The 14,097-nt window shown below is 38.9% G+C and overlaps 1 protein-coding gene across 6 annotated transcripts in view; it reads right to left on the reverse strand.

Annotated features, from left to right (window-relative positions):
* Positions 1-14,097, reverse strand: part of PIK3C2G (phosphatidylinositol-4-phosphate 3-kinase catalytic subunit type 2 gamma) — a 668,476-nt gene that overhangs the window by 629,588 nt on the left and 24,791 nt on the right. Inside the window, exon 2 of one of the 6 annotated variants that reach the window (XM_060413356.1) lies at positions 6,312-6,436. The exons of the other annotated variants lie outside the window; for them this stretch is intronic. The gene's annotated coding sequence lies outside the window, so the exon portion shown is untranslated. The remainder of the gene's footprint in view (positions 1-6,311; positions 6,437-14,097) is intronic. 6 annotated transcript variants of the gene reach the window in all.

Genomic DNA, 14,097 nt, shown 5'->3' on the forward strand with positions numbered 1-14,097 from the left:
CAGTGAAAAAGTTGGCTTAAAGCTCAACATTCGAAAAATGAAGATCATGGCATCCAGTCCCATCACTTCATGGGAAATAGATGGCAAAACAGTGGAAACAGTGTCAGACTTTATTTTTTGGGCTCCAAAATCACTGCAGATGGTGACTGCAGCCATGAAATTAAAAGATGCTTACTCCTTTGAAGAAAAGTTATGACCAACCTGGATAGCATATTCAAAAGCAGAGACATTACTTTGCTGACTACGGTCTGTCTAGTCAAGGCTATGGTTTTTCCTGTGGTCATGTATGGATGTGAGAGTTGGACTATGAAGAAGGCTGAGTGCCAAAGAATTGATGCTTTTGAACTGTGGTGTTGGAGAAGACTCTTGAGATTCCCTTGGACTGCAAGGAGATCCAACCAGTCCATTCTAAAGGAGATCAGCCCTGGGATTTGGAAGGAATGATGCTAAAGCTGAAACTCCAGTACTTTGGCCACCTCATGCGAAGAGTTGACTCATTGGAAAAGACTCTGATGCTGGGAGGGATTGGGGACAGGCGGAGAAGGGGACGACCGAGGATGAGATGGCTGGTTGGCATCATGGACTTGATGGACGTGAGTCTGGGTGAACTCCGGGAGTTGGTGATGAACAGGGAGGCCTGGTGTGCTGTGATTCATGGGGTCGCAAAGAGTCAGACACGACTGAACAACTGAACGGAACTGAACTGAAGGTCAAAAGAACTAAAGAAATTCTGGAAGAAAAAAACTTGGACATAAAAGATGTCTTCTTCCATACTTATAACCTAGAGGCATTTGCTAAGCCTTTCTCAACAACAAATTCTGAGTCTGACTGGTTTGAAATAGAAGAAGCATTTAAGGCTAAAGTGCTCATCCTTGCCCCTACACTGCAGCTAAGGGTTTTTTGCATACATCAAATGACTCAGCCTAGCCAGAAGCTTAGTCACTTCAGTTTGTGTCTCTTTTGTGACCTCATGTACTGTAACCACCGAGTTCCTCTGTCCATGGGATTTCCCAGGCAAGAATACTGGAGTGGGTTGCCATTTTCTACTCCAGGGCATCTTCCTGATCCAGGGATTGAACCTGAATCTCCTGTGGCTCCTGCATTGGTCAGAAGATTCTTTATGACTGAGCCACCTGGGAAGCCCCCACCCTCTGGAAACTCAGAGCCTTATTGAAGAGACATAAAGGGGAAATGAATGTTGGAGAAGCAACCAAGAATAACCCACCTGCTCAGAACTTTTCTCCTTCAAGGATACCTTCCAATGCCCCGTTGCTGTCATCTTGTTAAGTCAGCACAACTATCCTTTCCAAGTTTTCTTGTATCCCCAGTACATCATACTTTTATTTCTAGTCACAGTTCTTCAGTAGCCAACTGTGTATTTAGAATGCTCTGATACTATGCAGGATAGAAACACCTTGACAGTAACCACAAATTATCACACTCCCATCTGGATATCAGGGCTTCCCAAGTGGCACTAGTGTTAAAGAACCCACCTGCCAATGCAGGAGACAAAAGACATATAGGTTCTATCCCTGAGTAGGGAAGATACTCTGGAGGAGGGCATGGAAATCCAATCCAGTATTCTTGCCTGGAGAATCCCACAGACAGAGGAGCCCGCCAGTCTCATGGGGTTGCAGAGTTGGACATGGCTGAAGCAACTTAGCATGCACACAGGCATCTTGATATCAGTTGTTGTAACCAACCATTGATGCAATTAATAGACTCAATAACATCACCTCAATCGGGAGTATTTCTGATACTTCCCAAGAGCATCTTTGTAGGAAAATGATGATTTTCTCTCTTTCCTGAATTCCAAACTCAGACATAACTTACCCTTGTTTACCGGGGAAGGGAACACATCAAGTGTTGCATACACTTCAGAAAAGTGACTGAGACTCAGGCATGAAAATTAAACTGTAATATATCTCTGGATATATTCATATCTTTGTTCACTCACACTACTTGCATTGAATAATAAATACTAAACTTGCTTTAGTGTTGTAACTCCCATTTTATAGGTAAAGACACTGAAGTTCAGAGTTAGTACTCTTGTGATAAGAAAAAAAGAATCATTAAATTGTGTTGCAAGTAGTGAAGCAGCAATTAGAACTTCAGTCTCTTTTACTTCCAAATCTTCTTGTTGCCTACTTTAGAGGAATTTCACTTATATCTGTCTTCTTTATCATGTTCCATCAGTGTGATTTTATTTATAGTAATTTCTTGTCTTCAGTTCAGTTCAGTTCTGTTGCTCAGTCATGTCTGACTTTTTGCGACCCCATGGACTGCAGCACGCCAGTCTTCCCTGTTCATCACCAACTCTTGCAGCTTGCTCAAACCCATGTCCACTGAGTCAGTGATGCCATCCAACCATCTCATCCTCTGTCGTCCCCTTCTCTTCCTGCCTTCCATCTTTTCCAGCATCAGGGTCTTGTCTTACTTGAGCCTGTAGATACCATTTGGGAAAGTATTTCTTCCAGAGTTGCCCTGACAATGGACACACTCTCATTATCAACTATTCTGTCAAGTTGTCTTTAATATGTCAACAGAACAAATCACAAGCTATTTTTTTAACCCAAAACTAAATAATTTAACAAATACTATTGTAGAGAACCTGTCTTAAGTAGCTGTTGGCATCATTTAATGTGTTAAATTACAGTAAATATCAATCATTAAAAAAATTTATTGCAGAGTTTAGCTAATAAGAATTTGAAGTTAATTTTCCTAACTAGCATTTGAAGCTAGAGAAATGAATTCTTGGTTTCTAGTCGCAGTTTCCAATTCTGACATTTTAATACAATGTCTTCATTCATGAGGGACCAGAAGACAGATATGGCATTCTCTAGGCATGATCTCCTCGGGCACAGTTTTAATATCACATTCCATGAGAAAGACTAATTTTCCTGTTGGGAAGTTAGGAAACAGTATTGAAATAATTATCTATGGGATAGAAACACATTTTATATAGTTTTATTTGTGCCAATTTTGTATATGGTGATTTTGTTGGTTTTTGAATGTGTGTGTGTGTGTGTGTGTGTGTGTGTGTGTCTATGTTAGAGAATTAGAAAACTATTTAAAGTGGAATATACTAGTCTCTTCCAACCTGGATCTGGCCTTACATAATTGTATACTGATACAGGGAAAAACACATTCCCACTGGGTAACATTTAACTTTAACTAGGGAAAATATTAATGAAATATTCTGAAATATGCACTTACATCTAAATACCTGTACAGTAGTTATTCTGCGTATTCATGTGTGTGTATGTGTGTGTATGTGTGTGTATGTGTGTGTATGTGTGTGTATGTGTGTGTATGTGTGTGTGTTCAATTGCTCAGTGATGTCCAACTTTTTGAGACTCCGTGGTCTATATAGCCTGTCTGTCTCTTTTGTCCATGGAATTTTTGAGGCTAGGATACTAGAGTAGGTTGTCATTTCCTCCTCCAGGGGATTGAACCCGCAACTCTTGTGTCTCCTACATTGGCAGGCAGATTCTTTACCACTGTGCCACCCGGGAAGCCCATTCACACATACACATGTATAGAACTGTCTTTCTAGACAGCACTCAAAAACTTTCTATTTAACAACTTCACTAATTCAAAATATAGCTGGAATCAGAAGTAAAATGAAGAATTTTTTCAAATAAATATTTAAAAAATCGAAAATTCGAGAACAGAAAAGTATGCCTTCCCCTTTAAGCACGCCATTTAGATGACATCATTGTTACTGGTTAGCTGTTGGTACTTTGAAGTACAGGGAGCAAAAATTTGCGACCCCAAATGGTATCTCTTTGGCATAAAAATTAATTTAGGTTGGCTTTTTTGAAGGCCCAAAAGACTCAGGAGGAAAATTAGTCTTTCTTCTATAATGGTCAAAAAGAATGTATTTAGAAGACATGGTCTAGGATGGGAGCTTCACCATACAGTGCTATAGCCTGAACTAGGTGTTGAGGAGGAAGTATTTCCAAAGTATGTTAAAATTCCTGTCTGTGGGGCTTATGCCTCTAAAATAGTGTCATGATCTGTAGGATTAAAATCAATCTTAAATATTATTGAACCTTACTATGGAACATTAGATATTTGTTTAAAAATTTTAGAGATGCTAAATTTCATTTCTCCTCACATCCAATTAAGGGGCTCAGTGGTAAACAATCTTCCTGCCAATGCAAGAGACACAAGAGACACAGGTTCAATACCTGGGTCAGGAAGATTCCTTGGAGGAGGGCATGGCAGCCCACTCCAGTATTCTTGCCTGAAGAATCCCATGGACAGAGGATCCTGGCAGGCTAACAGTGCAGGGGGTTGCAAAGAGTCAGACAGGACTGGGCCACTGAGGACACAGACACACATGCTCATCTGATTAAAATTCAAAATATGATTTATTTTTTTGGCAGTAGTCACTGTGCAAGAATTTGGGTAACTTGGAAAACAAGTTATTTTCCACAGTTTTAAGCTTAACGGGGATATAGCACATTCCAATATTTCTAATTAAACTGACAGAATAGGAGATGATAGCATCTGTTTTTTGTTTTTTTTTTTTTTGTAATAAAACCTATTGATGTGGCTGACCTGAATGCTTCTTATCTGTAAAAGACAACAAATGAAGATAAGCAGAGTTAAAAAGGAGGAAAATGGGAAAAGAAGTCACCACCAAATAGCTAAGTCTATAATTCCAATCTGAATTATCTTCTACAAATATTTTTCAAAAAAACTCCAATTAATAAGCATTAGTTCAATATGAATTTTCCAGGGTGTTTAAGAGATATCTAACATATATATAAAATGTGCTGCTAAAGTTTCTTTTTCTTTCCAAAATGCACTCAGGTAAGATTTTATTCTCTTTAACAAAGCTTAACTCTTAAGTCATAACTAAATGAAAATTGTAAGCCATTTGTACCAATTAGAAATTTTAAAATTCAGGTGTTTTTTGGTGTCTGTAAAATAAAAATGAAAAGCCTCTGTGAATGGCTAGACATTTGTCAATGTGTCCAATAAGAACAAAGGAGTTACTTTGTGTTTAATGCTTAAAAGGAGACCAATGAAATAACACTAAAGAAATAAATAGGACTATAGTAAACACTCACACACATACAGACATAGTTTGTAATGCTTGACATTACAGAAGAGATTTGTGGGATGCAGAAACACACGCTTCTAAGAAAGCAGTCTTTCCTCCAGGCAGGGGCTGGGATTCCTAACCATCTTCAACGTCTGCAGTTTGACTCTAAAATGGCGGCAGTGTCAACAGATGTGTGAACACAAAACACACACTGAGAGCCGGTCCTTTGAAACAGCCCAGAAGTAAATTAAGCATGAACGATATAACGCTGCTTAACTGGTAATTTGTGACAACCAGAACCAAAAATTACATCCAGGCTAGGCCGGCAGCACGTGCGCTTGCTTCTCTGTAATTATGCTGTTTATATCTTATCATCTTTATCTTCTTTTCTGGCTGAAAGAAACGCTCCACTTAGTATTTGTATTTTTCCTATTTCTAGAAGGTCCGCATTTTGTTTGTTTTCCATGATGTTTAATTTGGACATAATATTGTCTCATCTTTTGACCTCTGGGGAGGCTTATTGCAAGTAAAACAGTATTTGGTGTGAGTAATTTATGCAAATAATGCGAGGGAAGGTCTGCCACTAGGGGGAGAACAAACGCAGGTTTGTGTGAACCAAAGGAAGAGGAAGGGGACTCACATGAGACCTGTCTCTGGACCTTAAAACTTGACGTGTGTGTATATATATGGACTTCTCTGGTGGCTCAGACAGTAAGGAATCTGCCTGCAATGCAAGAGATCCAGGTTCTATCCTTGGGTTGGGAAAATCTCCTGGAGAAGGGAATGGCAACCCACTCCAGTATTCTTGCCTGGAAAATCCCATGGACAGAGGAGCCTGGGGCCTGGTGGGCTGGTCCATGGGGTTACAAAGAGTCAGACACGACTGAGCAACACACACACAATTCTGTAATTCTTACAGTAGCTTTGAAGATAAGATTTCTGTATTTAATGATTGCCTTTCTGATACCCTCAAATGTTGGGATTGGCTCCAGGAGATAGAATTTGCAAGCACTGGAGCCCGAATTTCAACCCAGGTTTATATCCTGGATCCCCAGTAGTAGGTGCTGATATTTCCTAATAGTAGAAGGGAGGGGTTGAAAAAAATTATATCGACACTGGAAAGAATTTTTGTTATTCCCAGCAATTTCTGACACTCCCTCTTGCACTCACACAAAGACATAGACACACAAAGATCAAAGGTTCTCAGGGTGACAGACCAGACAGAAATTGCCAGAGGTGGGATCAGGGGACCCACCTGCAAGACTGCCTGGCCAGAGGTCTTCTACTGTGGGTGTCTCGCTCCAGCTTGGAAAGGAGTAATTATCACTGAAAGTCAGAGTGGGGAGAAGCAGGGGTGGAGATGAAGATCCACTTTCCTTTCTGCAGTTGTAAGAAATGCAGAGATATTTTTTATAATTGAAGACCGGGATGCGTTTAGCTTCCATTGCACTACATGTTTTTTTGTTTGATATAATATTGCCTATAATCTTGCTTAAACAATGCCCATATATGCCTAATTTAGGGCTGTTTGAAAGGGCATTTTTCCTTGTTTTCTGGGTGGAATTCAATGTTAAGTGAGGTTGTATATTAAATCATGTTATCACCTACTAACAAGGCTTATATATATCCCTTACTATAGTAACATACCAAAGAGTTTTCTAAAGTATTTTATTCATTTATTTATTTGGCTGAGCGGGGTCTTATTTGTGGCACATGGGATCTTATCCCCTGACCACGGATCAGACCTGGGCCCCCTGCATTGAAGTGAAGAGTCTTAGCCACTGGACCACCTGGGAAATCCCCCAAAGACTTTTTCTTTTCATCTTAATGCATGAAAGATGTAAGGATGTACTCGACACCTTATATTTGACATATGATGAATGTCTCAATTACTAACTTATTTTTCCCTCTTCTGTACCATGCTGAACTACAAGGGCTTTTCTATATATTGATTATAACCAGAATTATTTTTATTATGCATGAATTACCAAGATAAGGATCTCATTCAAGTGCCCTTTCTTTAGAGTTAAAAAGCAGCCTGACACTTAGATCAGCTATCCTGGCAGTTCAAATAATGATAAAAAAAAAATTCTGATCTCTTGTTTTTATAGATTAAAAATAAAACAGCTATTTTCAGGAAATGTATATGTGACATCACTTTTTATAAAGTGTTACTGAGGCAAATGTTTAAAAATATATGTAGCATTTATAATACTTTTTTAACTTGTAAGGAAAAAAGTTAAATACAGAAAAAAAAAGAAGAATGTTGTGTTTATTATCTTGTCTTCCTAGACATCTGGAATGCGCATATAAAATTCTATTATAAAAATGCTAATGAAGTTAAAAACCCCTCTGAAAGCAGAGCGCGCACACACACACATTTTGTTGTTGTTGTTAAAAAGGTGAGTCCTAGAAGATTTCAGGCTTTTTTATTTCAAACAAAATTTAACCCAAAATTAATTTCAGTAGAGCAAGATATAAGTAGTCTCTACTATTCACTGGCTAGGATTCAGTAGGTAAGGTTTTAAGATTGTATAATAGCCCTGATGCTTACATCAGGTAACCTTGAAAAAAAACATGAATAGCCTTTAAAGCAAGTTTATTTTGGAGTTTCATTGCTGTTCTTATGATAACCACATTGTTGTTCTTGTGATAATCACATCTTAACGGTCATGAAGCCAGGGTTAAATGCTACTAGGTATACTTGGCAGTTACAGTAAATTATTTTATCAGCACATATTCCTCTTCCTGTGTCCTGTCCTGCGTTGTACAGAGGTGAAAACCTAAAGACTACATTTTCAAAACTATCTTGTAGCAAGAGTTCTGGATGTAATTTGGGTTATACTGATCATGCACACTCATGTAAGACTTGAATTCAGAGCTGACCTAAATGGAAAGAGAGGCCAGGCACCAATCTGGCTGGAGAAGCAGAGCCTGCAACCAGCCCTTTGGATGGAGCCTCTTTATTCCTAGATCACAAAAGTTTGTGTGTTCCTTAAATAGATGGGGAAACAGTGGAAACAGTGTCAGACTTTATTTTGGGGGGCTCCAAAATCACTGCAGATGGTGATTGCAGCCATGAAATTAAAAGATGCTCACTCCTTGGAAGAAAAGTTATGACCAACCTACATAGCATATTCAAAAGCAAAGACATTACATTGCCTACAAAGGTTCGTCTAGTCAAGGCTATGGTTTTTCCAGTGGTCATGTATGGATGTGAGAGTTGGACTGTGAAGAAGGCTGAGCGCCAAAGAATTGATGCTTTTGAACTGTGGTGTTGGAGAAGATTCTTGAGAGTGCCTTGGACTGCAAGGAGATCCAACCAGTCCATTCTGAAGGAGATGAGCCCTGGGATTTCTTTGGAAGGAATGATGCTAAAGATGAAACTCCAGTACTTTGGCCACCTCATGCAGAGTTGACTCATTGGAAAAGACTCTGATGCTGGGAGGGATTGAGGGCAGGAGGAGAAGGGGACGACAGAGGATGAGATGGCTGGATGGCATCACTAACTCGATGGACGTGAGTCTGAGTGAACTCCAGGAGTTGGTGATGGACAGGGAGGCCTGGCGTGCTGCAATTCATGGAGTTGGAAAGAGTCGGATATGACTGAGTGACTGAACTGAACTGAACTGAAACCAACAATTACAGAGTAGCCCTCTCACATCTAGATTCCAGCTAAGGTTTTGTAATCCTCAAGTCAGAATTTGGGAAAGTGGTGTCCTCCTTTTATTTCCTGATTTTTTCACAGGCAGTTTAGTGGTTATTTCTATGATTTGATTTTGGAATTATTCAAGAAGTCCCAAACATTGATTTTGTTAGCAATCAATTCCTTTTAAGTACCTTTTGTGCATGAAATGCCTACAGCAGTTTGTGGTAGCTGCCAACTGGACCCCAGCTGATGGTGTTTTCACAAAATGATTCAGTGATAAAATGAGGAAAAAAAAAAAAGGAATTTCTGAAGACCTTTGCAAAAATTAAAAATTAGGACCAGAGTATCAATTAGAGAGCCAGAGGGAAAAGGATGAAGAGATTGAGAGAATCCTGATACATTGTATCTGGGGACAAGAGTAAAACAAAGGAATTTGTCCCCTGTGGCTCAGAGGTAAAGAATCTGCCTGCAGTGCAGGAGACATGGGTAGACGTGGGTTTGATCCCTGACTTAGGAAGATCCCCTAGAGGAGGGCATGGCTACCCACTCCAGTATTCTTGCTTAGGAAATCCCATGGATAGAGGAGCCTGGGGGGCGGGTGTAGTCCATAGGGTCACAAAGAGTTGGACATGACTGAGTACACACCCACATAGTAACAGGAGACAATTCTGAGTTGACTCAAAGGCAAGACCAGTTCTGCCTCAGAGGCCTCAGACTCTTTGCCTACTTATCATCATGCTTTAAAAGGTGGCAAAAGCCTCTGTGATTTTTCCTCTCTACAGAAAAGAGTATTGTTCTAAAGAGTCTTTTATGGTTTTATAAAGAAGCATTTGCAAAAGTGTGACTCAGAATTAATGTTGTTCATCTCAGCATCATAGATTTGGTGAATTCCCTCAGGTGATTTCTGACACCCTGAAACTAAATGTAAAATGCTGTATATGTAGACATGGAGACTTTTTCAGCAAATGATCTTGCAAGGTAGGTGACCTCCAAATTCTCAAAAGGTCTCATGATTCAAAGGCTGAGAAAAAAGGATTCTATAGACCATACAGGAAAATCTCTCTTTCTATACTGTACTTGTGATGTGATATGTAGATGTAAAAGATGGACCATAAAGAAGGCTGTGCTCAGTTGCTCATTCTTGGCCAATTCTTTGTGACCCCATAGACTCTAGCCAGCCAGGCTCCTCTGTCCATGGAATTTGCCAGGCAAGAGCACTGGAGTGGGTTCCCATGAGCACCAGAGAATTGATGCTTTCAAATTGTAGTGCTGGAGAAGACTCTTGAAGTTTCATTGACCAGCAAGATCAAACCAGTCAATCCTAAAGGAAATCAACCTTGCATATTCATTGGAAGGACTGATGCTGAAGCTGAAGCTCCAATATTTTGGTCATCTGATGTGAAGAATTGATTCACTGGAAAAGACCCTGATGCTGGGAAAGACTGAAAGCAAAAGGAGAGAGAGGATCAGAGGATGAGATGGGTAGATAGCATCACCGGCTCAATGGACGTGAATTTGACCAAACTGGGACAGAGGAGCCTGGCATGGTGCAGTCCACTGGGTTGCAAAGAGTTGGACGTGACTTAGCGACTGAACAACAACATTGTATTTACACTTTTTACAATAACTCAGTTGGTAAAGAATCTGCCTGCCATGCTGGAGAGCCCGGTTTGATACCTGGGTTGGGAAGATCCCCTGGAGAAGGGGATAGCTACCCATTCCAGTGTTCTGGCCTGGAGAATTCCATGGACTGTATAGTCCATGGGGTCACAAAGAGTCTAACACAACTGAGGGACTTTCACTTTCATGTGCATGAGAAAATTCCTATGTCCATGTGATATTATATTTAATTTGTATAATAATTTTGTGTGAAGCACTTATGACTAATTCTTATGCTTTTGATAATATCCCAATGATGAAAATATTTAATTCTTATTCTATGTCCCGTTTAACATAGGAAGCCAGTGGCTTACATTTAGTGGTTAATCATCAGCTCTGTATTTGAAATAAAGAAAAAAGGTCATTGGTTTACCCAAATTAAAATTTTTCTAAAAGTGTTGGATATTTTATATAGTGAATAGTGAAGTCGCTCAGTCGTGTCCGACTCTTTGCGACCCTGTGGACTTTAGCCTACCAGGCTCCTCTGTCCATGGGCTTTTCCAGGCAATAGTCCTGGAGTGGATTGCCATTTCCTTCTCCAGGGGATCTTCCCAACCCAGGGATCGAACCCGGGTCTCCTGCATTGTAGACAGACACTTTACTGTCTGCGCCACCAGGGAAGATATTTTATATACTACTTCCTAATATTTGCAATAATGAATTGCTATTTTTTAAAAGTTCTAATCAATACAATCATCACATGATGGCATGACATGGATCAATCTCATAATGTTGGGTGAAAGCAGAGTACATAGTATAAGATTCCATTCACATAAAATTCAAAAGGAGACAAAAAAGTCTATGATGTTTCTTTTGGAAAGGAGAGGGTATCTATATTTGTCAGGATTTCATGGGCATTTCCCTGGCATCAGTAATGTTCTAAATCTTTACCTGGCTGTGTTCTCTTTACAATGATTCATTTCACTGCACATTAGTGATTTATCCACTATTTCCTTTTTTGTGTATTATCCTTCAAAAAAATGTATTTTAGCAATTTCTAAAAGATTCACCAAATATTGCACTTGTATTAACTATTTTGTCAAGCTCTATGAATTCTCCTTTTCTTTCGACATATTTTCCTTTCTACCTTAAACCCTTCTAATATTCTGCCAGGCATCCCCATTTATCTTTAATTATTTTGGAGGTCACATCCAGTCTTCTAAGGGAAGAGGTCCCTTAAGATATTTGCTCTGGACATTAGCTTAAGGAAGCCTATGGGCTTCCTTGTGGCCAGGTGGGAAGCAGGAGGCAACAGTATTCTCATCTGATCTTTCCTTTATTTGATCTTTTATTTATTTGTCATTTGATCTTTCATTTATTTGGCATCATCCTCTTTGCTTCCAAGACTCAAAAAATTCTATGAAATAAATTTCATACTCATCTCTTCTGTATTTTATTTGTTATATATCCTAGATTCAGGAAGATACCTACTTAGTGAATTTAAATCTCACATGTTCTATTACTTTACAGACTGAATTTACAAAATTAGAACATCAGGTGCTGCATCATTCTAGGCACCAGTACTTACATTTGTGCAAAGCTGCTTCTCATAACATGGTATTCATTCTTAGAATGAGCTCAGGTCTAAAAACTAAATTTGTTATTTAGCTAAAATATAGAGCCTGTAAGATACACATGCTCTTCACAATTAACAGCAATTTTTAGAAATCTTTTAGATTTAATAAATAATACCTAAACAATAATTAATTCTATGAATAATTTAAAAATAAATACATATATTTAAGTATAAAAAAGGGGCTTCTCTGGTAGCTCAGCTGGTAAAGAATCCACCTGCAATGCAGGAGACCTTGGGAAGATTCCTTGGAGGAGGGTATGGCAACCCACTCCAGTATTCTTGCCTGGAGAATCTCCATGAGCAGAAGAGCCTGGTGGGCTACAGTCCACAGGGTCGCACAGAGCTGGACATGACTGAGTGAGTAAGAACACACACAAGTATAATAAGACTCCTTTAAAGTGAGAAAATGGGCTTCCCAGGTGGCACAGTGGTAAAGAATCTGCCTGGCGATGCAGGAGACATGGGAGATGTGGGTTCAATTCCCAAGTCAGGAAGATCCCTAGAGGTGGAAATAGCAACCCATTCTAGTATTCTTGTCTGGAAATTTTATATGGACAGAGGAGCCTGGCAGGATATATTCCATGGAATTGCAAAGAGTTGAACACAACTGAGCACCTATGCAAAAAATGAGAAAATAGCAACATTCAAAAGAGATCTGATGTCAGATTGACAGAGAAAGAGAGTATGTGGGTAAGTATTTAACTACTTACCAGTCAGAGAAAGCAGAAGAGAAAACAATTAAGGGGTGTATTTGAGGACCAGGAGGAACTTGTGTATCTGGACACAAATTCAAACTATTAGTGAATAAAACAGACATGACTCCAGCTTTGTGGATGTTTTTACCTAGTACAATATTCACCATTTAAATTTAGGAAAACTCATTGATTCGAAAGACTCCTCAGTGAAGCTGGTGTATTGCCCTCAGAGTATTAAATTAAAAAGGTAAAATGAGGCCTGGTAGGAGGAAATTATTTGCAGGTCTTGTTTATGACACTCAACTTCTTTTAATGCGTTCTCTCTAAAAGACAAGGATAGTCACAATTTTTCTGTCTGCTTCATAAGGTTATTGGTAAGTTTGAATCTAATGCTATGTCAAGAACACTTTGCTTAGAAAAGGGTAAGCCACTGGAAATTGTTATTACAAATACCTGATTTTTTTTTCTATACAATGGTTTATGCTCTCATTTCCTTCTAGTCCATTACTATTTTCACTGAGGTCTACATCATGATACTTTTTCACTTTAAAGACAATCCCTAACAGTCTCTCTTCACCTTACATGATTTAATATTTTCTCGTAGCATTTACATATTTACCACCTTCAGTATAATAGAGTGAAGAGAGAAATTCATGTCCATATCATCATTGCATTATCCTCCATATCTAGAACAGTATAGGGCACAGAGTAAATAGTCAGTAAGTCCTTTATTGTATGAGTGAATTGTAAAAAAAGGTTTAGTTTACAGATCACCATTAACTTCATTGTAAGAACAACTTTTTACATTGTTAGCATATGTTAAAAGACACAAGAAGACAGAATTATTCTCAAAGAGAAAAGCAGACTGGGCAGAAAGAATAGAAAAGAGCCCAGGGGATGCTCTTGCCTCAATTCTCTTTACATGGCATCAGAGCACATCTCCGAATTGTAATTCTTCTCTGTCAACTATGTATAATAATACCTTACTTCTCTGCTTTACAGATTGGCTAAAGGGAAGAGACTGATATGGAATATGAAAGCTCTTTGAAATTATCCAGCTTTTACAAATAGAATATTTTCATAAAGATAGCTACACTGAAACAAAAAGTAGATACCAAGTGATCTGTGCCAAACAGGAAAAACCAGTCTTTACCAATTCTCTACTTAAAGGGAGTTCCCTGCTGGCCTAGTGGTTAACATTATGTGCTTTCACTGCAGAGGCCTGGGGTCAATCTCTGGTTGGGGAATCTTCCCACATGCCAGCCAAATTACAAAACAATTCTCTTCTTAACCTAAGTTAGCCTCAGCACAATTAAACATCATATGTTGCTTAAGAGAAAAACCAAACAGAACTACTTTCTAATTGAAACAGTGATCTTATTTTAAAAGTTGTTCAACATATACTGTATTTCAACCCTAATGATTGGATTTTACTCCTTTAATCAAGATAGTATATTAAAAG

This window comes from Ovis aries, chromosome 3, assembly GCF_016772045.2.
Source record: "Ovis aries strain OAR_USU_Benz2616 breed Rambouillet chromosome 3, ARS-UI_Ramb_v3.0, whole genome shotgun sequence".
NCBI lineage: Eukaryota > Metazoa > Chordata > Mammalia > Artiodactyla > Bovidae > Ovis > Ovis aries.